The 23,596-nt window shown below is 46.7% G+C and overlaps 1 protein-coding gene across 3 annotated transcripts in view; it reads right to left on the bottom strand.

Moving 5' to 3' along the window:
- Positions 1-1,509: 1,509 nt before the first annotated feature.
- Positions 1,510-23,596, bottom strand: part of NDFIP2 (Nedd4 family interacting protein 2) — a 332,657-nt gene continuing 310,570 nt past the window's right edge. For 2 of the 3 annotated variants that reach the window (XM_033949047.1, XM_033949049.1), the window contains exon 8: positions 1,510-3,095. The gene's annotated coding sequence lies outside the window, so the exon portion shown is untranslated. Of the gene's footprint in view, positions 3,096-15,281; positions 15,586-23,596 lie in introns of those variants that run through there. The other variant, XM_033949048.1, reaches the window with a different exon arrangement.

Here is a 23,596-nt window from a genome sequence, read left to right as displayed (position 1 = left end):
AACTGTGACTGAGTTCAAAGAAGCGTGGGATGAAACAGAGGACTTAGAATCAGAAAATAAGATTAAATATTGAACTAAGGCCAGTACTGGGCAGACTTGCACGGTCTGTGTCTGTATATGGCCGTTTGGTGGAGGATGGGCTGGGGAGGGCTTCAATGGCTGGAAGGGTGTAGATGGGCTAGAGTAAGTCTTAACAGAGATTTCGGCAGTTGGAACCCAAGCACAATACAGGGTAAAGCTTTGGATTCTTGCCCAGAAATAGCTAAGAAGAAAAAATTTAAAAATTTAAATTGAATCAGGTTGGGCAGACTGGATGGACCATTCGGGTCTTTATCTGCCATCATCTACTATGTATGTTATCCTCATGGCTCACCTCTATTGTTGACAGTTTTTCATTTTGGTGTCCATGGAAGATCACGTCGGGTTCTGGTACACTGGATATGTCCTCGCTTGTGAAGACTAACGAGAAGAATTTGTTTAACCTGTCGGCTACCTCTTTTTCCTCCTTTATCACTCCTTTTCTGTCTCCATCATCCAACGGTCCTACTTCCTCCCTCGCCAGTTGCTTCCCTTTAACATATCTGAAGAATGATTTGAAGTTTTTTGCCTCCCTGGCTAGCCTCTCTTCGTATTCCCTTTTCGCTCTTCTAACCACTTGATGACATTCTCTTTGGCGTTTCCTGTGTTCCTTCCAGTTCTCCCCAGTTTGGTCCTTTTTCCATTTCCAAATGATTTTTTCTTGTCTCCTATCGCTTTCTTCACTTCATTGTTTATCCATGCGGGGTCTTTTGTTCGGTTTTTTTTGCACCCTTTTCTAAATCTGGGGATGTACATATGTTGTGCTTCTTGCACTGTGCCCTTGAATAGAGACCAGGTTTCTGTTTTCTTTGAGCTGTTTCTGAGTTTTTTCCTTACCATTGCTCTCATAGCATCATAGTTCCCTTTCTTGAAGTTGAACGTTGTCACTGTGGTTCTCTTCCCTTTTGCTGTACCTACTTCTAATTTGTACTGGATTATGTTGTGATCGCTGTTTCCTAGTTGTCCTACTACTTCCACTTCTTTTGCAGGTCCCCCCTAGTCCATTGAGGATTAGGTCAAGAGTGGCATTCCCTCTTGTTGGTTCCTTGACAAGCTGATCCATAAAGCAGTCCCTCACAGCCTCTAAGAATTCTGTTTCCCTCGCACAGTTCGAGTTTCCAATACTCCAATTTATCCCGGGGTAGTTAAAATCTCCCATTACTGTCACGTTCCTGTTGTTGCCTTCCCACCTCAATTCTGCTGCCAGATCTTTGTCGTTTGCTTCCGTTTGTCCAGGCGGACGATAGTACAGACCCAATCTTATGTCAAGGCCATTTTTTCCCGGTAATTTAACCCATAATGACTCCAATCCTTTCGCCTTTGGTTCTATATCCACTCCGGACGAGGGAATGGTGTCTTTTATGTATAATGCTATTCCTCCACCCTTCTTATGGGTCCTGTCTCTTCTATAGAGTTTGTACCCTGGCAGTACTACGTCCCATTGGTTATCCTCATTCCACCATGTTTCTGTGATTCCAATGATGTCTAGGTCCTCTTTTTTGGCTTTGTAATTAGCCCTCTAAAGTGAAAAACAGCTCTTTAAATTACATATTCAGAAAGCATTATATAATGAACTTTTAAAGTTTCTTTTGACATTTTATTTAGATCAGAGTTGTGTTGTCAAAAGTACTGGCAGTAAATGGAAGTGTTAAATGCTGCCTTTACAGAAGTTCTACTTTTCAATGAATTAGAGAGAGATGTGGCCAGTTTGAGGAACATTTTCTAAAGTTTGTTTTTTTGGATTCTACATATTGTAGTAAGTAATATGCTCTGACTATATGTTTTAGAGCATTTGAGTTTAATTAATTTGGCTCTCTTTTATCAAACTGCATTAGTTTGTTTGTTTTTAATCATGGGCCGCTGTGTAAAAGCTTTGATGCTCATAAAATTCCTATGAGCGTCAGAACTCTTACTGCAGTGGCCTGCAATAAAGAACCCTAATGCGGTTTGATAAAAGGGGGCCTTTATTTGTTAGCCTGATATTCCATGAGGCTAGTACCATATAGCCCCAAAGGTTTTTAATTCATTTTAGTTGGCTCTGATTTTTAGGAATTAATTGACTTTTCTTTTTGCAAGTGAGCAGGAGAGGCTCCTGCCCATTTAAATTACCTGGAGCCAGTTGACTGCTGATACTTAGCAACACCTAACCAAGCAGTGCCATTGAATATCAGCTTTGACCAGCCCCCCAAAAATGAGCAGATCAGGGGCAATACAGGAGGCACTTATGTGGGTGCCAGTAATAGTGCTAAGACCAATATAGCTAAGCGATTGAATTTAAGATAGCTGCAAAACTGTCCTAATTTCAATTGCTTAGTTATACTAGACCCAGCAATGAATCTCGGCCAGGGCACCCATAAAGTACAATTGCAAGCAAATTCTTATCCATGCCTTCCAAAGTAAATTTGCATATGGTCCACAATGTGCTTTTTTTAAATTTGCTGTTCTGAGGTTAAAACTTGTGGGTTGACATTTTTGTAACATTTTTCACGCTATTTTATTTTTATAGAATCCCTCTCTTTCTATTGTCCCTTATTGTTTTTAATGTTTCTTACTATACTTTTAATTTATCCAGACCCTTTGCTCCCATATGTAAGATTGGTTCTCTAGAACAGATTAGGTGATCCTCACACAAGCAATTACTACAAAACATGCTGGGCTAGACAGCCTTTGAAATCTTTTAAACTAGATTTTACAGTTATTTTTTGTGAATAAATTTTTTAAAATATGAACCACTGCTATTTTGGGGGGGTCTTTTGTATAGGTCACATCTTACCTCTATTTCAGATTTGAAGCACTTGTTCTCATTTTACTTATATTCTTAAAAAATAGCACATATGCAAAAATAAAGCCAGTGCTTAACATATATATTTAATATATTGGCATCAGAGCATAACCCAGGCTGTCATTCTCTTTTGAAGCAGTATGTATTTTCGTAGTCTTCAAAACTGCTGTCTTAGAAGGTTACAGATCTGGAAAGTTCACATTGGTACAGGAAAGGAATGCCTGATCCACAACACCTGTGAATACAAAAAGAAAGATATTCATCAACAGATTACATCTATGTGAACTTCTTTATAAAGGCTGGCCTATGGTCCAAAAATCTCTTCAATATACCCTAAAGCAGCAGGGCATGTAAATTTTAGGGATAGATTTCTATTTTTTCAAACTTTATAAACTGCTAGTGCCCAAATTATGTAGCTTTGCATGCTGAATCTAAAGCTATCTTCAGAAACTGCTTAAAGCAAGTCTCACCTACATCAAATCACAGTTGAAATATGTAGAAATTATATCTGTTTGAACATACAAATAGTCTAAAATAGGTCTGTAGCCACATAATTGCCTTTAAAATGCCATTTATACAGTTAATTTAATTGTATTTAATAAAATCCAGCAAAGAGGTCACTTTATATTCAATCTTAAAATCTTTAATCCCCAATCCAAGGATATCAGAACAAGCTTCCACTAATAATAATAATAATTCTTCTATACCGCCACAATCTGACGACTTCTCGGCGGTATACATCGAAGAGAACTAGCACAAGTACTAGCTAATTTCTGTCAAAAGAAAATTGATAATATTAAAAACCAAATTCTCTCTACAGCTAACATTAATTCTAATGTGTGCATCATTGATCAAGCTTTTCCTAAAGGTACTGTATATACTCAAATATAAGTCTATCCGAGTATAAGATGAGACCCCCATTTTTCCCCACGAAAAGGAGGAAAAAGGTTGACTCGAAAATAAGTCAAGAGTAGAAATTTGGGTGATCCTGGTGAGAAAGTCTACAAAGACTAGATATCATTGCCATGTGTTTTAGCACAATATCTTGTAACTTTAAATATTTTTATTAGTGTAAAACCACAAAACATTGCCGCAGTTTAAACAATATCTGTAGATAAACATTTCTTCCCACCATAATTCCCCACATTCCTTACCCTCTATCCCCCTTCCTCAAATTTTAAACACATTAATTTCACAGTGTAGCTTTTAGTCATCACAGCACTGGGAAGCAAAGATCCCAATCTACTTGACTGATAATAGTATCTATAATAATAAAACCCTAGCCGCACATGTGCACTTGAAACTCTGTGCCTCCGCATGCGCAGTAGAAAAACCACTGAGCAGAGAGGAACGCCGAGCAGGGAAGCATTTCAGTGCAGTGACAGCAGTCCTGATTCACTAACCCCCCATTCCTTACCCAAAGCAGCAGTGGCAGCGTTGTAAACAGGCTATTTGCGGCAAGCCCTGGCAACGCCTTTCCTCTGCTACATCACTTCGGATGCGGTAGAGGAAACACCTTGTCGGGGCTGTCCGTGAACAGCCTGTTTACAGTGCTGCCACTGCTGCTTTGGCGAGTCAGGACTGTTGACGCTGCTACTGCTTTGGGGCACGGAGTGAGTGAGGAGGGGTTGGTAGGTCAGGACCACTGCTGCCACCTCGGGTAAGTAATTGGGGTCCAGGAGGCCAGACCCACGTGGAGGGAGGGCAGACCTGTGGGGGTGGTGGACCAGGTGTGTGTGTGTGGAGGATCCATCAAGGGGAGGGGCAGCCTGCCCAAAGATTTAGTGCAGTGGCCAGGGAGGAGGTAGGTGGGGGAGGGGGGTGGGGTTTGAACTGGTGCAGGCTCTGGTGTTGGGATGCAGTAGGGTGAAGAGGGTTAAAGTAATGGGGAGGGGGAGAGTTGCAGTTACAAGGAGAGGGGCAGGGGAGAGATGAGAGAGAAATTGATCCTGGGGTGGGGTACAAGAGAAAGGGTAAAAAAGGAAGAGAAGCTGGGTGGGGGTGGCATAGAGAGACAGGAAGAATGGCCTTGCAGGCAATGGAAGGAAGGATAGATAGGAATGGAGCTGGGACTGAAAGGGTGATAAATGCAGTGGAGGATCGATGAGGGCCAAAAGGGTACAGAGGACTAAGGAAATGGTGATGGATAGCGCCGGGAGCCAACAGAAGAAAGAAAGACATACAGACAGACAGGGGGCAGGGAGAGAGACAGAAAGACAGACAGACAGACAGAAAGAAAGACAGATAGAAAGACAGACGGGGGCAGGGAGAGAGACAGAAAGAAAGAAAGAAATTCTACACATCTATTCTAGCACCCGTTAATGTAACGGGCTTAAACACTAGTGTTTTAATATTTATACATTCATGGAGAATATTTTCCCTCAGCAGACTTTTTAAAAACAGCTAAATGAGTGTTCCATTAACACTTGTCAAAATGGATGTAATTAGGCCATTAACTTCTACAGGAAATTTCCCAGCCTTTTGCTAAATAACTTTGATGAAGGCATTATCACTGTCACATATAGAGTTAGGGGCTCATAATAAATTAAAAAAACATTTAAAAAGTGGCCTAAATCGGTACTTGGACGATCAAAAATATAGATCGTCCAAGTACCGATAATCAAAACTGGGTTTAGATGTATCTAAAACCAGCTTAGGCCTTTACCCTGCCTCTAAAAGCCTAGAGCGAAGAGAGGCATTTTTAGAGAAGGGGAAAGGGCGGGAGGTGGGCTGACCTAGACTTAGTTGTACAGCAAGTATAATCAAAAACTTTAACAGGTTGCCGAGTCGGAACTTATATGTTTTGACTTAGACCAAGTCAAAACAGGTATAAGTTCTGAATAGGGGCCGCTGAGCTGATTGCGACTGTCACAATCAGCTCAGCAGCCTTGGCAACGATCACGGCAGGATAAATGCCTATTCTCCCCTGCCATGATCGAGATCCCCCTCCCCCCGATCTGCTGCGAACCCTGGCAGGAGATAGCCCAAGCCCTCTTGCTGAGGCGCGAGCCCTCAAACCTCCCCAAATCCCTCAAATACCAACAGGAGGGAGCCCAACCCCTCCTGCCAAGGTGCACCCCCCGTGACACACCCATTCGACAATACCGGAGGAGGGAGTCCATCCCCTCCTGACGAAAGGTGACCCCTCCCTCAATATGGGCAGGAGAGATCCCAGGCCCTCCTGCCCATGGCACATCCCTCCGCCAACCCAACCCATGTGCCTAAGGCCCTGCCCACAGGAGGGGCCTAGGGCAAATGGGCCAATTCCGGTTGTCCCAGGCACCTAAGGCCCATCCTATGGGAGTGGCTTTAGGCACCTGGTCCAATCAGGCCCTAGGCCCGCCATTCGGTTGATGGCGGGCCTGCTGGTCGGACTGGCTTGGGACCCGTCCGGCCAACTTAACGTTAAGTTGAGTTGGGGAGGTTAGGGAGGGCCATTCGGCAATTCGGGGGGGCCAATCAGGGGTTCGTAGGGTACGCCATGGGCAGGAAGTACGGGGTCATTCCTGCCTGTATTTGAGGGGGGGTCGCCTTCCGACAGAAGGAGTTGGGCTCCCTCCTGCTGATATTGTCGGGTGGGTGGGTTGCGGGGGGGTGCACCACAGCAGGAGGGTTTGGGCTCCCTCCTGCCGGTATTTGAGGGATTCGGGGGGTTTGGAGGACTTGCGCTCGGCAGGAGGGCTTGGCTCCCTCTTGCCGGTATTGTCAGGAGGGTTGGAGTGTCGTCAGGAGAGATTGGGCACCTCTCCTGCCATGGTTCGTGGCAATTCAGGGGGGGATCGTGATCGTGGCAGGAGAGAGTAGGCATCTCTCCTGGCGCGATCGTTGAGGGGGGCATTCTGTAACTGATATTGTTTTTGACAGATGCTGGTTACAAAATCCAGCTTTTAGGCAAAGGACTGGCCCCTCCTTCGCCTAAAAGGTCTTGTTTTGGGCGTTTGTGACTTGGGCAATTTTTCGGTTGATAATGTGTTCTAAGGTTAGACGTAGTTGTGGTCTGGGTGATTAAACTGCTGAACGTAGAGATAGGCATTCTCAAAAAAAACCTCATTTTGGATGGGTTTTTTTGAGAATGGACATTTTCCTTGCTGCTACTTTCAGCGCTTAGGGCTTTAGACCAAAAGGGGACTTAGACGGATTTTTTGATTATGCGCCTCCAAGTGTTTTACCTGAGTAAAATGGCCAACATTACCCTCATTCGAGCAGCTATAACTGTGCAAAGGCTTCTCCAGCTCAAGGTGCTTCTAGTCACAGGACTATAGGTGCATTAGATTTGCAAATATATGAATATTATTTTTCTCAAATAGAAGGTTCAAAATATGCAAGTGATTTTAAGAGTTTCTGCAGATGTGAAAACAGGATAAATTTTGATGTCTTCTCTTTTTCATTAAGACATTTTCTCCATTAAATTGTACAGTGAAAACAATTTCTGTAAAGAAATATTTTCCATGTGTTTCTCTGTGAATATGAAAAGACTACGGTAATTTTAAAAGAGGGAGAACCGCAGCACGCTTAAAAGAGGGAGAACCGCAGCACCAGGAGAGCTGATTCGGCCGGTGCAGGATGCAGCAGGCACTGACGAAGAGGAGAGGAGGAAGCCGGGAGAGAAGGCAGTGAGGGAGAAGGCAGGCAACGCGGGGTAGCGGCGAGATGAAGCTCCGCCCACCCCCCAGCGTCACCAGCGAGCGTCACCAGCAAGCCCGGACTCCCCCTTAAAAGAGGGAGAACCGCAGCACCAGGAGAGCTGATTCGGCCGGTGCAGGAGGCAGCAGGCACTGACGAAGAGGAGAGGAGGAAGCCGGGAGAGAAGGCAGTGAGGGAGAAGGCAGGCAACGTGGGGTAGCGGCGAGAGGAAGCTCCGCCCACCCCCCAGCGTCACCAGCGAGCGTCACCAGCAAGCCCGGACTCCCCCTTAAAAGAGGGAGAACCGCAGCACCAGGAGAGCTGATTCGGCCGGTGCAGGAGGCAGCAGGCACCGACGAAGAGGAGAGGAGGAAGCCGGGAGAGAAGGCAGTGAGGGAGAAGGCAGGCAACGCGGGGTAGCGGCGAGAGGAAGCTCCGCCCACCCCCCAGCGTCACCAGCGAGCGTCACCAGCAAGCCCGCACTCCCCCTTAAAAGAGGGAGAACCGCAGCACCAGGAGAGCTGATTCGGCCGGTGCAGGAGGCAGCAGGCACCGACGAAGAGAGGAGGAAGCCGGGAGAGAAGGCAGTGAGGAAGAAGGCAGGCAACGCGGGATAGCGGCGAGAGGAAGCTCCGCCCACCCCCCAGCGTCACCAGCGAGCGTCACCAGCAAGCCCGGACTCCCCCTTAAAAGAGGGGAAGCCAATGGCGCCCAGCCGTTCGGCGCACGGCGAAGGCACTCAGCAAAGGCGCTCGCCTTAGCGGGAGCGCCTTTGCGAAGGAGCCAGGAGTCCAGGCTGTGCAGCAGCAAATTCAATCTTCTTAAATAACCTAAAAAAAAAAAAAATTATATATATCTACTTCCTTTTCTTTATTCTCATTCTTTTCTTCTCTCTACTTTTCCAGCTAGCTACACGCCGGGCACACCCCAGCGCACCAAGAAACTTAGGCACGAAGAAAGAGAAATGGAGGCAGCAGAATCCCAGCGAAGCTTTCCAGTATACTGCATTGAGTGTCACATGTATGACTACCTCCCCTCCGGGAGGCAGGCTTACATATGCGGTCGATGTCAGGAACTGGATAGCCTAAAGAAGGAGGTCGGGAGACTGCAGATCAAAGTCCAGGAGCTGGAGGGACTCTGTGCCGCAGGAGAACCATGGGAAATCAAGGCAACTGACGATACCACCAGAGAGAGCCACATCAATGAGCAGGTCAGAGAGCTCGAGAGATTCATCGAGGAGGCCTGCAAGATGGTAGAAACACAGGATCACCAGCAGTTCGAAAGGGAACCATCAGATGGAGGACAGGACCCACCACCAGAAGCCGGGGGAGAAGGACCTTGCGGAGGAACCAATCAGGAAGAGGAAGGACTGGAGGGTCAAATCACCGATACAGACCTGAGACCCAAGAGGAAGCGGAGAAAAGGGAAATCTGCAATCGTGGTGGGAGACTCAATCCTGAGAGAGGTGGACAGTCACATAGCAGGAGGCAGACCAGACCGCCTAGTGACATGTCTCCCGGGGGCGAGGACAAAGGACATATCTGACAGAATCGAGAGGATCCTGGAGGGAGCTGAGACGGAGGAGACAGCAGTGATAATCCACGTCGGAACAAATGATGTCAGCAGACGGAACTTCAACAGAACTACACTGGCCGAGCAGTTTAAGATCCTGGGGAGGAAACTGAAGCTGAGGACAAGGAAGATAGCCTTTTCAGAGATCCTGCCAGTACCGAGGGCAGATGCAAGGAGACAGATCGAGCTGCAAGCAATAAACGGATGGCTGAGGAGATGGTGCGATGAGGAGGGTTTCCACTTTGTACGTAACTGGACAACCTTCCTGGGGAAAAACAAGCTCTACAGGAGAGACGGACTGCACCTGAGTGCGGCTGGGACGAGGATGCTGGCACGCAACATCCAGACCAGCATAGACATGGCTTTAAACTGATAACAAGGGGAAAGCCGATAGTCGATCTGACCTCGACACATCGGACCACAGTATCAAGCAAGGATACTGAATCAGGAAATGGCAATAGAGGGCTCGAGACTGTGTGGACATTTTCTGGACTAAAACCCAAAGACGCCTTGCAGGGATCAAAGGAACTTAAGGAACTAAAGAGCGACAAAATGAAGAAACAGCCGGAATCAGAGGGCTATCCAAAGTCGAAGAAGCGGACGGAGGACGGGATAGACACACCACATGAGGAAGGTGAACAGAACGAGGCTCGGGGACTGGCAGACCGTGAGGGGATCGACAGGAGCACCAAACCACGAGGAGAACCAAATGAGAAGGTAACCAACCGGGACTTAATTTGCCTATATACAAATGCCAGGAGCCTAAGGACAAAAATGGGAGAGCTAGAAGTTATAGCCAGTAAAGAGGACTTGGACATAATAGGAGTCACAGAGACATGGTGGTCCGAGGACAACAAATGGGATGTGGCCCTGCCAGGGTACAAACTCTATAGGAGGGACAGGACACACAAGAAGGGTGGAGGAGTAGCACTGTATATAAAGGAATCCATTCCTTCAACCAGGATGGAAACGACAGTAAGGGCGGACAGCTTGGAATCAATATGGGTTAAACTGACAGGAGGAAATGGAGCAGACATCAAATTGGGACTGTACTATCGCCCACCAGGACCTGGAGGACGAATTGAGGCAGGTATGCAAACTTGGAAGTGTGGTGATTATGGGGGATTTCAACTACCCTGGAATAGACTGGAACACTGGACACTCCAATTGCACGAGAGAAACTAAATTCCTAGAGGCAACGAGGGACTGTTACATGGAACAGCTGGTCACGGAACCAACGCGAGGGGATGCCACTCTGGACCTAATCCTCAATGGGCTAGGGGGGACCCGCAAAGGAGGTGGTAGTACTAGCACCATTAGGAAACAGCGATCACAACATGATACAGTACAAACTAAACATAGGAACACAAAAGGTGAAAAGAACCACAACGACAGCACTCAACTACAGAAAAGGAAATTACGAGGCCATGAGGAAAATGGTGGGAAAAAAGCTCAGCAACAGCTCAATGAAGATGGAGACCGTAGAGGAAGCCTGGGCCCTACTCAAGGGCACGGTGCACGAGGCACAAGACCTGTACATCCCAAGATTTAGGAAAGGGTGCAAAAAGAATCGAGCTCAAAACCCGGCGTGGATAAACAATGCAGTAAAAAAGGCGATAAGTGACAAGAAATCATCTTTCAGAAAATGGAAAAAGGACCCAACAAGGGACAACCAGAAGGAGCACAAAAGGCACCAGAAAAAATGTCACCGAGAGGTTAGGAAAGCAAAAAGAGAGTATGAGGAAAGACTGGCGGGGGAAGCAAGAAACTTCAAACCATTCTTCAGGTATGTGAAGGGGAACCAACCAGCCAGGGAGGAAGTGGGACCATTGGACGAAGGAGACAGGAAAGGAGTGGTAACAGAGGAAAAAGAGATAGCTGACAGATTAAACAAGTTCTTCTCGTCAGTCTTCACGAGAGAGGACATATCCAATATCCCAGAACCTGAGGAGATCATAAATGGAAACCACGATGAAAAGCTGGTCCAATTAGAGGCGAGCCGAGAGGATGTCCTCCGACAGATAGACAGACTGAAGAGCGACAAATCACCGGGCCCGGACGGCATCCACCCAAGGGTAATAAAGGAACTGAGAAACGAGATAGCGGAAACACTTTGCCAAATATGTAATCTATCCTTGAAAACTGGGGAGATCCCAGAGGACTGGAAAATAGCAAATGTCACGCCCATCTTTAAGAAGGGATCAAGAGGATATCCGGGAAACTACAGGCCGGTGAGCTTGACCTCGGTCCCGGGAAAGATGATGGAAGCACTGGTCAAGGACACAATCTGCGAGCACATAGAAAAAAATGGACAACTGAAGGCGAGCCAGCACGGCTTCTGCAAGGGTAGGTCGTGCCTCACGAACTTACTGTACTTCTTTGAGGGAATAAACAGCCAGATGGACAAGGGGGAAGCCATAGACATCATCTACCTCGACTTCCAAAAAGCCTTCAACAAGGTACCTCACGAAAGGCTGCTTAAGAAGCTGTGGAATCACGGGGTGCAAGGGGATATACACAAATGGATCAGACACTGGGTTGGAGTAAAAGGGCATTACTCAGACTGGCAATGGGTCACGAGCGGAGTCCCTCAGGGATCGGTGTTGGGACCACTCCTGTTCAATATATTTATCAACGACCTGGAGACGGGGACGAAATGTGAGGTCATTAAATTTGCTGATGACACCAAACTCTGTAGCAGGGTCAAAACCAAGGAGGATTATGAAGACCTGCAGAGGGACCTGACGAGACTAGAGGAGTGGGCAAAAAAATGGCAAATGAGTTTCAATGTGGACAAATGCAAGGTCATGCATGTAGGGAAAAAGAACCCGATGTTCAGCTATAAAATGGGGGGAATATTGCTAGGGGTGAGCGACCTTGAAAAAGACCTGGGGGTGATGGTGGACGCAACATTGAAGCCATCGGCGCAGTGTGCGACAGCCTCAAAGAAAGCAAACAGAATGCTGGGCATCATCAAAAAGGGTATCACAACCAGGACGAAAGAAGTCATCATGCCACTGTATCGTGCAATGGTGCGCCCGCACCTGGAATACTGTGTCCAGTACTGGTCGCCGTACCTCAAGAATGACATGGCAGTACTCGAGGGAGTCCAGAGAAGAGCGACAAAACTGATAAGAGGTATGGAAAATTTTTCATATGCTGACAGGTTAAAAATGCTGGGGCTGTTCTCCCTGGAGAAGAGGAGACTTAGAGGGGACATGATAGAAACCTTCAAAATCCTGAAGGGCATAGAGAAAGTGGACAAGGACAGATTCTTCAAACGGTGGGGAACCACAAGCACTAGGGGTCACTCGGAGAAATTGAAAGGGGACAGGTTCAGAACAAATGCTAGGAAGTTCTTTTTTACCCAGAGGGTGGTAGACGCATGGAACGCTCTTCCAGAGGTTGTGATAGGCAGGGGTTCAAGGAAGGTTTGGATAGGTTCCTAAAGGATAAAGGGATTGAGGGGTACAGATAGAAGCAGAGGTAGGATATAAAAATGGTCAAATCACTTCACAGGTCAAAGGACCTGGTGGGCCACCGCGGGAGCGGACCACTGGGCGGGATGGACCTCTGATCTGACCCAGTGGAGGCAACTTCTTATGTTCTTATGTTCTGTAATCATTCTGCCTGATGTTTAGCCTGTGGTGGTAAGTGGTGTCTGAGCTGCTCCAGCCACAGGTGAACTAACCCTGGTTATTTGATGCTGGGGCATGCAGCTCCTGCCAATCAATATCTGCGACTCAGTGGTTACTCAGAGGTGCATTTGATTTGCAAATGTATGAATATTATTTTGCTCGAATAGCAGATTCAAAATATGCAAATGATTTTAAGGGGTATAAAATCCTTAAAACAGGATTCCTCATCATCAGAATTCCCAAAGAGACAGTGGAAGTCAGCTTCTGTGATGTCATCAGCACAGACACTCCTGACAATCCTGTTTTCCTGTATATGACCTTCTTGTATATTCCTGTTAACTTCAATGACTTCATTCTTTGTATCCTTAATTGATGTGAACCGCCTAGAACTCCCTGGGTATGGCAGTATACAAAATAAAGTTATTATTATTATTATTGTCATCACTACCATCATCATCATAACTGCTGTTCTTGCTCCCGTTCTCATATAACACATCATCTTCAGTGCCATCCATGGCATTGCTTATACCAGGGATCTCAAAGTCCCTCCTCGAGGGCCGCAATCCAGTCGGGTTTTCAGGATTTCCCCAATGAATATGCATTGAAAGCAGTGCCTGCACATAGATCTCATGCATATTCATTGGGGAAATCCTGAAAACCCGACTGGATTGCGGCCCTCGAGGAGGGACTTTGAGACCCCTGGCTTATACCACATTTTGGAAAGTATATTGAACCATATCTTCTGGAATGTCTTCCCAAGCATCTCTGACCCACTTTGCAACCAGTTCAATGTCTGGTTTTATCAGATTTCTAGTTTTTATCAAGCATGTTTGACCAGAAGACATCCATTCATGCCACATCTTTTGCACATGATCCTTGAAGGGTTTATTCAAACAAACATCTAGTGCTTGTAAAACAGATATAAGGCCTCCTGATATAACTGCTAGTCTGAAGAGATTTTGCCTTTTTTAATGTCTTCAGATATGTGGGCTTTAAACATGTCCCAAACAAGCAATGATGATTTTTTTTTCCACAGCAATACCCAGTTGTCTATTCCAAATCTCATCAAGCCATATTTTGGTTCCTTCTTCATTCATCCAGCCTTTCACATGTGCACACACAGTTATTCGTGGTGGAAATTTAACCATGTTTGGTAATGTCTTCATTTTAAAAATGACTACAGGCCTCAGCTTGATTCCATTCGCCAAACAAGAGAAAACAGTAAAATGGTTCTTTTCATTCCCAGTTGTCCTCAAAAAACTGTTTTATCTCCTAGACTTGCCACGGTTCTGTTGCTGGGAAAGTCAAACGTCATCGATGTTTCATCCATGTTTCCAATTTCTCCAAGCTCAAAATTGTATAATTTTGTTGTTTTATAATAAATTTATGAAATGAAGATACTTTTTCTTCAATATCCTGTGGCAGTTTCTGAGGAATTTTTGTTCTTTGTCACAAAGACCATACCTATTCATAAAGCGGCTACACCAACCTGCAGACTCAACAAATTTGTCTGTACCTTTAGCTTTATATTTGTCCTGTTTTGCCATTTGAAGGGCATGTAAGCAAATTCCTGTACGTGTAACGCAGTATCCATTTTTCCAGAATTCTAAAACCCAGCTGTTCAAGTCATCTTCAAGAACCGAGAAGGATGTAGTTAAACCTCGACAAGCCTTTTTGGATTTTGGCATTTTTTCTCCAACCTCTTACTTGCTTTTTGCTAATACCAAATTCTCTGCTTGCAATTAAATATTGCTCTTGATACAGCTTTCAATTTAAATGTGGCATCAGATGACATCCGTTTTCGCTTTCCACCAAGACTAGCAATGTAAACAATGTAAACAAAATTTAAAGGAAAAAGTTGGTTCCTTAATGTCCCCCAGCTGTACAGATTGTTCATATGGGAACTGCCGTAATGCATACTACATGCTAAGAAGTTCATAGGTATAAAATGGGCTTCTTGACATTCAGCTTGTGTAACGGTAATTCTGTGCCATAGGTACTGGTAGATCATAGAGAAAATAGTGAGAGAAGATAGAGCAAACATTCTATTAGTCTCAGAAAAACCTTGCCTCTTTCTTCTGCAGTCCGTGAAATGGTACTGTAAATGACTTCCAGGTGACTTATACCATTACCTTTCATACATGCCTCTCCCCCCCACACAGATGATCCATACAGATGTCCTCCATATACTAGTATTCCCCAAATTCCACAGCAGCTATTGATTTTAACCCAAAAGATCCAATAATAAATTTTAGCCCAAAAGGTCCAACAAATTCCACAGCAGCAATAGATTTTATGTTTAAAACGTTTTTATTGATGACAACCACAGCATGAAAGCAAAATACAAAAGCCAGAAAGCAAAATACACAGGCCAACCTGCCAGAGGATGGACCTCCAAAGAAAAGATCAACAATACAAGTCATCAATCATATTTTACAGTAATTTTTACAGTAATAAACCCCTAATCCCCCCTCTCCAATCACTACCAAAATACTACCAGGTAGTAAGTACACCCCAAAAAAATATTTTAAATAAAAAGATCCCACAAATTCCAAAACAAAAATCAATATTGTGGGATATTTCACGGTTTTTGTTTTGATTTCTCACTTCAGCAATACCCATTGTAGACAGCCAGCCTTATTGGTCGGTGACGGTGCTCCAAGCTGCAGATGCCAGAAAAATCTGTTTGCCGGTTTGCGATCTGTGCGGGGCCTTGAGCATCTGTGCATGCTCAAGGCCTGCCGACTTCCGCCTTCTGCTAAGAAGAATGCTGACATCATCAGGGGTGGGATCAGCCCTACAGAAAGCATCATCAGAAGTCATTACTGCTAGTGAATGTCGATCTGGTGCGGGGCCATGAAAATTGGATTCCTCGAAAGACCCAAGCAGGAGCTGATAAACAAAACAAAAAAGAATGTGTAATGGGGGAGGGAGAGGGACGGGCCATCAGAAAGCAGTATCGGATCGGAGCAGAGCGTGCAGGCAGGCAGGGGAAGGGGGCCTTCAGAACGGCAGTGGAACTAGCATCGGAAGTGGGGGGAATCTTCATAAAACAGTGGGGGGGAGTCTTCAAAAAAAACATTGGAGGTAGGGGTTTCTTTAGAAAGCAGCATCAGCGGTGAAAGGCTAGTGTGCGGGAGAGCAGCGGCATTCATCAGATGTTGGTGGGAGTTTAGGAGAGCATTACTCATTGTTAAAAGAGGAGTACTGAAGCAGCAACTACCTGCTTGACCCGAATATAAGACAAGACCCCCATTTTTGGGCCAATTTTTTGGCTCCAAAATCTCATATTATATTCGAGTATATATGGTAAATACCTTCCAATGGCTGCTTTCAAACCTCCATCTATTGCAGAAATCAAAACACTATTTCAATGCATCAACATCAAGGGATCAAATTCAGAAGTAATCCCCCCTCCCTGCTCATTCTAAAGAAATTTTTCAGACAATTTGGATATTTCATTCATACATTAATAACTAATAGTCTCAAAACGGGCACTCTTCCTCAACAATGGAAAACATCTATCATTAACCCCATCATTAAAGACCAGAAAGTGTAGTAATCTGGAAGTAGCAAACTATCAATCAATTGCAAAAATTCCATTTCTGGCTAAACTGACCAAGAAAATAATATTTAACCAGATTTCTGAATTTGTGGAATCCACAAACATCCAGAAAGTGTAGTAATCTGGAAGTAGCAAACTATCGATCAATTGCAAAAATTCCATTTCTGGCTAAACTGACCAAGAAAATAGTATTTAACCAGATTTCTGAATTTGTGGAATCCACAAACATCCTCCACCCCAATCAAACAGGCTTCAGGACTAACCACTCAACTGAGCACTCCCTGGTTGGGGATAACAACTACTGTTCTATATCATAGACCATCACAACTCTGTAGTTCTCATTTCCATTGATCTTTCAGCCGCCTTTGATACGGTAGACCACCCTCTCCTCTTACAAAGGCTTGAATCTATTGGGATGCTCAATTGGTTCAAATCATATTTCTCCAATCGGCAATCCAAAGTCTTATTCAATAACACTTCATCAGATCTCTTTACCAGGCAACGCGGGGCTCTTCAAGGGTCTTATCCTTTCCCCTTTATTATTTAACATCTTTTTGTCCCCCCTTCTCACCCTCTGCCAGTCAATCGGTTTCTCTGTCTTTGCATACACAAATGACATCCAGTTACTGCACCCTCTCAATCCAGCTAACATGAAAGAAATCTCCAAAATCAATAATAATCTAGAGCTAGTAAGGCTCAACAACTATGGCTCAACAATAATATGTTAGCATTAAACATCTCAAAAACAAAAACCATGATTTTCCAATGGAAAGAAGGAATAACACTTCAAGCCCCAATCCTACTCAATAACCAACCAATAGATAATGTTTCCTCATTAAAAATCATAGAGGTGGGGGGTCACGTGATGAAGCCTAGCTGAGCGGAGGCTCCTTGCCTGAGCTCCGTCCCTTCCAAGCTTAACTGTGCTAATTTCGCAGTGTTTACCCCTTTTTTTCGGTTCTGTTTTTGGCTCCACGGCAAGCTTAGTGATTGCTGCATAGGGCGGTGGGATCGAATTGTCCTCGGCACGGTGTCGGGAATTGTGCCATGCCCTTGAAGTCTTTGCAGTCAGCTAAACTGAGAAAAACCATGCTCTCTCCTAAAATGGCGGCAGCCGGCGTCTCTCCTACTACTACTGTCACGCTGCAGGAGGAGGCCATCAAAGAACTCACTAGGCATCTCTCGGCATTAATTGATGATAAATTTGCAAGATTTCAGGCGGCAGTCGATGAGATGAAAGACTGTGTTGAAAGGCAGGGGGCCCAAATCACTCACCTGGAACAATGGGTTTCTGCACGGGAGGACGCCGCTGGCCTGACTGATATCCGGGTGCGGGAGCTGGAAGCCACCTGTAAGCTCTTGCACTCTCGCCTGGAGGATCAGGAGAACCGCGGGCGCAGAAACAACTTGCGGCTGGTCGGTCTTCCAGAGCGGATTAAGGATTCGGCGCTATGAGACATCATGGAGCGCTGGCTGCCTGACCACGTGGGTTTGCACCTTGATGCTAGAGGCAGCGTGGTGGAACGGGTACATTGCATAGGCGCACCGCGAGCAGATGCTGCGCGCCCAAGACCGGTGATTGCCTGTTACCTGAATGCAGCAGTGAAGGACCGAATCCTGGCGCAATTCTGTACGGCTGGTGGCTTGGACTATGAGGGTGCGAAACCCTTGCTCTTCAACGATTATTCCGCTGATGTCGCGGGGAGACGTAAGGCGCTGGCCCCATATTGCACAGAACTGAGAAACAGGGGCCTGCGATTCACTGTTTTGTTCCCCGCTCGGGTCCGGATTCATACCGCCACGGGGGCCCGACTGTGCGAGACTAAGGAAGACCTGCAAGCCTTCCTGGAGGAGCGCTGAGAGGAGGCTGCACCTTGAGCGGCTTGGCGATGGTACATTTGGTATCAGTTGAGGGGCTTCTTGTGGGTTCTTGACTACTTTCTTGTGAGCGGGGGACCGGGAATAGAACCCTTCTGACTTTTTGACTAACCCTGCGGGACTTCCTTGGTCTGTGACTCTGGGGACCATGGCCGGCTCTGTGCCTTTTCTATCCTGGTTGTGTGTTCTCATTTGGGTATCAGCTGGGACCCAACTGTTTTGTGCTGTTTTGCTGTGTGTTTGCGCGCTGTCTTGACTAGCCCTACACTGGATTGGGGGCCATAATAATAATACTACTATCACTTCCATACCATGTTCATTTGCTGAGCCCTTGTTATGGGCCCGCTTACCCCATCTGCTATGCTGGTGCCTTGTTTTTTGGGCTGGTTTGTATATTTGCCTACTTGAGTCTCTAGTCATTTTGACTTGCAGTTTCTGTTTTGCACTGTTTATATTCTCTATGTTATACTAGTTGGGTTGGGGGGGAGGGCGCTAGGCCTACGGGGATGTTTTTTATCCTTTGGTCTTGGGAGTATTGGGGGTGGTATGCTGCTTCTCCTTTCGTTCAGGGGTGGGCAGTTTCTCTTGTGGTAGGGGGGTGGAGGGAGGGTAGAGCTTCGGGTGGGTTGCAGGGGGGTTCTGAGTGGGGGGGAGTTGTCTGTGTCTTGGAGTTGGGCTGTGTGTGTGAGTGATGGTTGGGGGGAGGGGGTGGGTGGGGTTGGGGGCTGGGGATTTTCCTCCTATGGTTTTCCTTTTTGGGCAGTGCAGGGATCTGGTGGGTCCTGGATGGGGTGTTTTTGGGGGTCTTCTTCTGGTCATCTCTGTCTCTTTTTCTTGACTGCTTGGGAGTTGGGGGTTTGATGGGGGTGGCTGGGGGTGTGTGGGATGGTGTGGCTGGGGTGTAAGGAATGTGTGTGTGTGGTGGGTACTGTCTGTGATGGGGGATTGGTGGCCGGGGTGGTTTTTGTGGGGGATGAGGGGGGTTGGAGGGTGGGTTTCTCTTAGTGACTGGGAGTCTTCTTCGCTTTCCTTTCCCTGGGGGCTCGGCTGGGAGGTCTACAGGGCTGCCCTTATGTTGTCTATCTTTTTGTTTCATCTATGTAGTTCTCATGGCTATGGCTGACTTGACTTATATCACCCTTAATGTGGATGGTCTTCATTCTCCCATCAAACGTAAGAAGGTGTTGTCCTTTCTAAAGAGAGAGAAGGTATCGGTAGCCTTTCTACAAGAGACACACCTTACCTCTAGTGAACACTCCAAACTAGTGAGGGATTGGGTGGGGGATGCTGTTTATTCTTCCTATAATTCCAGGCAGAGGGGTGTTGCTATTCTCATTAACAAAACAGTGGTGGCGGTTCAACATAAGACTATTGTAGACCCTCAGGGACGCTTCGTCCTCTGGGCTGGCACTCTTCAGGACCGACCGGTGGTACTGTGCAATATCTATGGCCCTAATGTATATGCTCACTCTTTCTTTTCTACAGTGTTGGCAAATCTGTTGGCCTTGCCCAATTATGAACCCATCCTGGCAGGGGATTTTAACATTACCAGTGACCCTACGATAGACTGTAAACCTCCTAGGGTGGTGAAGGGAGATAACGAACGGATTGGCGTGAATTTTCTGATGAGCGAGTTGGGCCTGATTGTGTGGAGGGCTCATCATCCAGGGGAAGTAGATTTTACATTCTATTCTGGGGTGCATCATTCTCATTCTAGATTGGATTATATTCTGCTGCCGTCTCAGTCCATTGGTCGGGTGGTGCGTACCCACATCCTTGATGTTCCTTTTAGTCAACACGCTGCTGTATCCCTCACTATGCACTGGCGAGGGCCTGTCCCTGATCACATTTGGCGTCTTAATCCCACACTCTATTTGGATAAAAATTTTCATGCGTATCTCTCGATGGAATGGGATTTTTATTATCAAACCAATGCAGGCGGGGAGGTCTTGGACACCATTTTTTGGGAGGGCACCAAGGCCTTTTATGGGGGCGGATCATCACCTACACAGTGCAGCAGCGCAGACAGCGCGACGCGGCCTTGGTGTCTCTCACTCGGTAATTGCGCCTGTGTAGGATTGCTCTGCATACGCAACCCTCGGAGTCTATTCGCATGGAGTACTTGAGCCTGCGTAAACAAATAGATGTTCTTTTTACCGAGCGCGCTATGTCTCATTCGGTTGTATCAATGGGGTAATAAGGCGACTAAATTGTTGGCTAATTTAGTGAGGCCGTTTCGGAAGGCCACTCGCATCTCTCATATCCGGGCTAGTGACCCTACTGTTCATACGGAGGAGACAGAGATCCGGGACCAATTTGTTCGCTTTTACCAGGAGCTTTATGGGCCGGGCCCTTATGATCTGGCGGCACGAGATTCTTTCTTTCAGGATCTTGTCCTACCTCAGGTGTCGGACCAACAACTACGTATGTTAAATGCACCCATCTCGTGTGATGAGATTCATGCCGCCATGGGGAAGTTGAAGTTAGTGAAGGCCCCTGGCCCGGATGGGATGGGGCCTGAGTTTTATAAAATTCTGAAATCTCAGATAGGCCCAGCCCTGGTGGCCATGTATGCACATCTGCAGCATACAGGACATGTTCTTCCTGCTCAGGGTCACGCTCATGTGGTGGTCCTACCGAAGCCGGGGAAGGACCCGGAGTTGGTGGGATCCTACCGTCCTATCTCTTTATTGAACCAAGATATGAAGCTTCTTACTGCGATCCTAGCAGGTAGGTTGGCCCAGGTGATTCCCTCCCTGATCCATGCTGACCAGGTCGGTTTCGTCCCAGGTCGTTTTGCTTCTTCTAATATCATACGGGCGTTAGTGGCCTTAAGGGAGGTTAGGTGTCGAGAGGGTGACGATCTTCTGGCTAGCCTGGATGCGGAAAAGGCCTTTGATAAGGTGACCTGGCCTTATTTTTTCTGGGTGGTGCAACAATTTGGTATTTCAGGGCCTTTCCATCGGTGGATAACTCTTCTTTATATGTCCCCCACGGCCCAGCTCCTCATTAATAAGCGTCGAACAGCCTCTTTTCCCCTCTATAAGGGCACGCGACAGGGTTGTCCCTTATCCCCGCTGTTATTTATTTTGTCCTTGGAGCGTCTAGCTCACAAAATCCGGACCTGCCCAGACATTTCTGGCATTCGGGTGGGTACTGAGGACTGTAAAATTACTCTCTTTGCAGATGATATGTTGTTGTTTGTGAGCAGGGCTCAAGAATCGATTCCACGCTTGTCTGCCGCTATTGAGATGTTCGGTGCGCTCTCGGGTCTCTGTATCAATTTAAGCAAATTGGAGGCTTTGCCTGTCTCGTCTCCGTGTGCTTCTTGTTCTGTTCCTAATTTCCCATTCCATTGGGCTAGTGGGGAGCTTAAACACTTGGGCATTTTCCTTAGTGCGGATTGGCCCACTGTCTACCGCCGTAACATTTCGGATCGGCCGAAAACTCTGCAGGCTTCCTGTGATCGCTGGGAAGATTTGCCCCTATCTTTGTCGGGTAGAATTGCTCTTGTGAAGATGGTTCTGCTCCCTAAGCTCCTCTATCCTCTCCAGATGCTCCCTCTATGACTTAAGTCCGCGGATGAACGCTCTTATCGGTCTTTTATCGGATCTTTCATTTGGCATCGTAGGAGAGCACGTATAAGCTGGCGTATGCTTACCCAGAGCCGCGATAGGGGGGGGGTTGGCTTTGCCGGACCTTCGTTTGTATAATGTAGCCGCCCTGCTCCGCTGGGTTCATGAGCTCTTTACTGCGGAAACTCGTTTTGCTCCAAGGGGCTTGTTTGACTTTTGGACAGCTCCTTATCGGGCTTTTGCCTGCTTGACTTGCCCCTTGTGGAGCCGCCCTTGAACGGGTTTTGCCTCAGTCTGGCTGTCTCCTTTACGAAGGGCGCTGCAGTGGTGGCGACATCAGATTGGCGGGGGTCGGGGTAACTGGGCTATTCTGATGATCGGTCATAGCCCTGACTTCCTCCCCGGTGTGGGCCCATCGGGGGGCGTTGCGGTGCGGTTCGGCTCTCGTCTTTGTTTGGGTCATGTGTCCTTGGTGGGCTCTGACCCCTTTGTTTTTCCCTCACTTGATACCCTTCGTACGACCTGGGCCTTACCTCGCATGCCCCTTTTTGCTTATCTCCAGTTGCGGCATTATTACATGGCCAACCTTCGTCGTAGCCCGGAGGGTGGCTCTTTTCTACAGGTAGATCAAATCTTCTTGTCTCTCCCATCTGCTCTCAACTCTTTATCTTTCTGGTACCGGACTGCGCAGGCAGAGCGGGTGGACTCTGATGCCTCGGCTGGCTTCTAAATGGTCTGGGGAGATGGGGGAGATTACCCCGGGGGAGCTTCGGGTGTGCTTCTCTAACATTACCACGGGGGTCCGTAGTGTGCAGTTGCAGGAACTCCAGTTTAAATTGCTTCATCGTACCTACTTTACCCAACTTAGGGGGCTGCAGGCTGGCTTATGGGACTCAGCGACTTGCACGAAATGTAAGCATGCACCTGGGACTCTATTGCATATGCTTATTGAATGCCCGATTTTTGGTGGGTACTGGAATGGGGTCTTGGACTTTCTTCTCCAGATCCTGGGGGTGCGGTCCAGTGGTTTTATCGTATTTTAGTTTTGGGTCATGAGGTGGAATTTCTGGAACAAGGCTTTAATGCTGCCCATTTGCAATTTGTTTATGTTGCCCTTCTCGTAGCTAAGTGGGGTGTACTCTGTAAGTGGTTAGCTGTAGAACCTCCGGAGTTGGTGGGATGGCAGCGGGCACTTCAGGACGTGGCCCTTTGGGAACTGCGGGGTCTTGCGGGGCGGTGAGAGGGGCCTCTTTGGGAACAGGTTCTTGCTGCTCCCCTCTGAGATTGCCTCGGTGTTCTTTTTCTTTCTTTTTCCAGTCGCTGAGGGGGTGGGGAGGGGGGTTCATCTTGGTTGGTCATGGAGGGGGGGGTTGTTTTGTTTTGGGGGGATACAACGGAAGTACGCTGACAGACTGTGTGGTTTTCACAGGTTTTCATGGGTGGCCCTGGGCCTCGCTGCACATTGACTGGTTTATTGTGTGGGGGAGAGGGGTTCTATATATTTATATATATATATAATTTTTCTATATAGTTTCTATATATTTCTATATCTTTTGTATGTATCTTTTATATTTCTTGATCGATTAGGATTCGTGTGCTAGTTCACACTACCCTCTCCCAACCTGCGAGTTGGCTTATATGCTGTATTTGATCTATTTCCTGGATATTGCTTAGTTGTATTGGCATTCTCTGTCTATTTGCTTCTTAATAAAATGTTTCAAACCAAAAAAAAAAATCATAGAAGAATGTAAGTCACGCTTAGTAACTCAGGAGGCAAAGAACTTTGAATTGGAGAGGAGTATAGAAGAGGCACAACAAGATTTGAAAATCTTGAAAACCAATTCCTTAGTGTCTGGAAGGGGATATGAGGGGTTAAAGAACAAAG

Source organism: Geotrypetes seraphini, chromosome 6, assembly GCF_902459505.1.
Source record: "Geotrypetes seraphini chromosome 6, aGeoSer1.1, whole genome shotgun sequence".
Classification (NCBI taxonomy): Eukaryota; Metazoa; Chordata; class Amphibia; order Gymnophiona; family Dermophiidae; genus Geotrypetes; species Geotrypetes seraphini.
The sequence above is the reverse complement of the archived record's forward strand: the minus strand, read 5'-3'. Positions and strand labels throughout refer to the sequence as shown.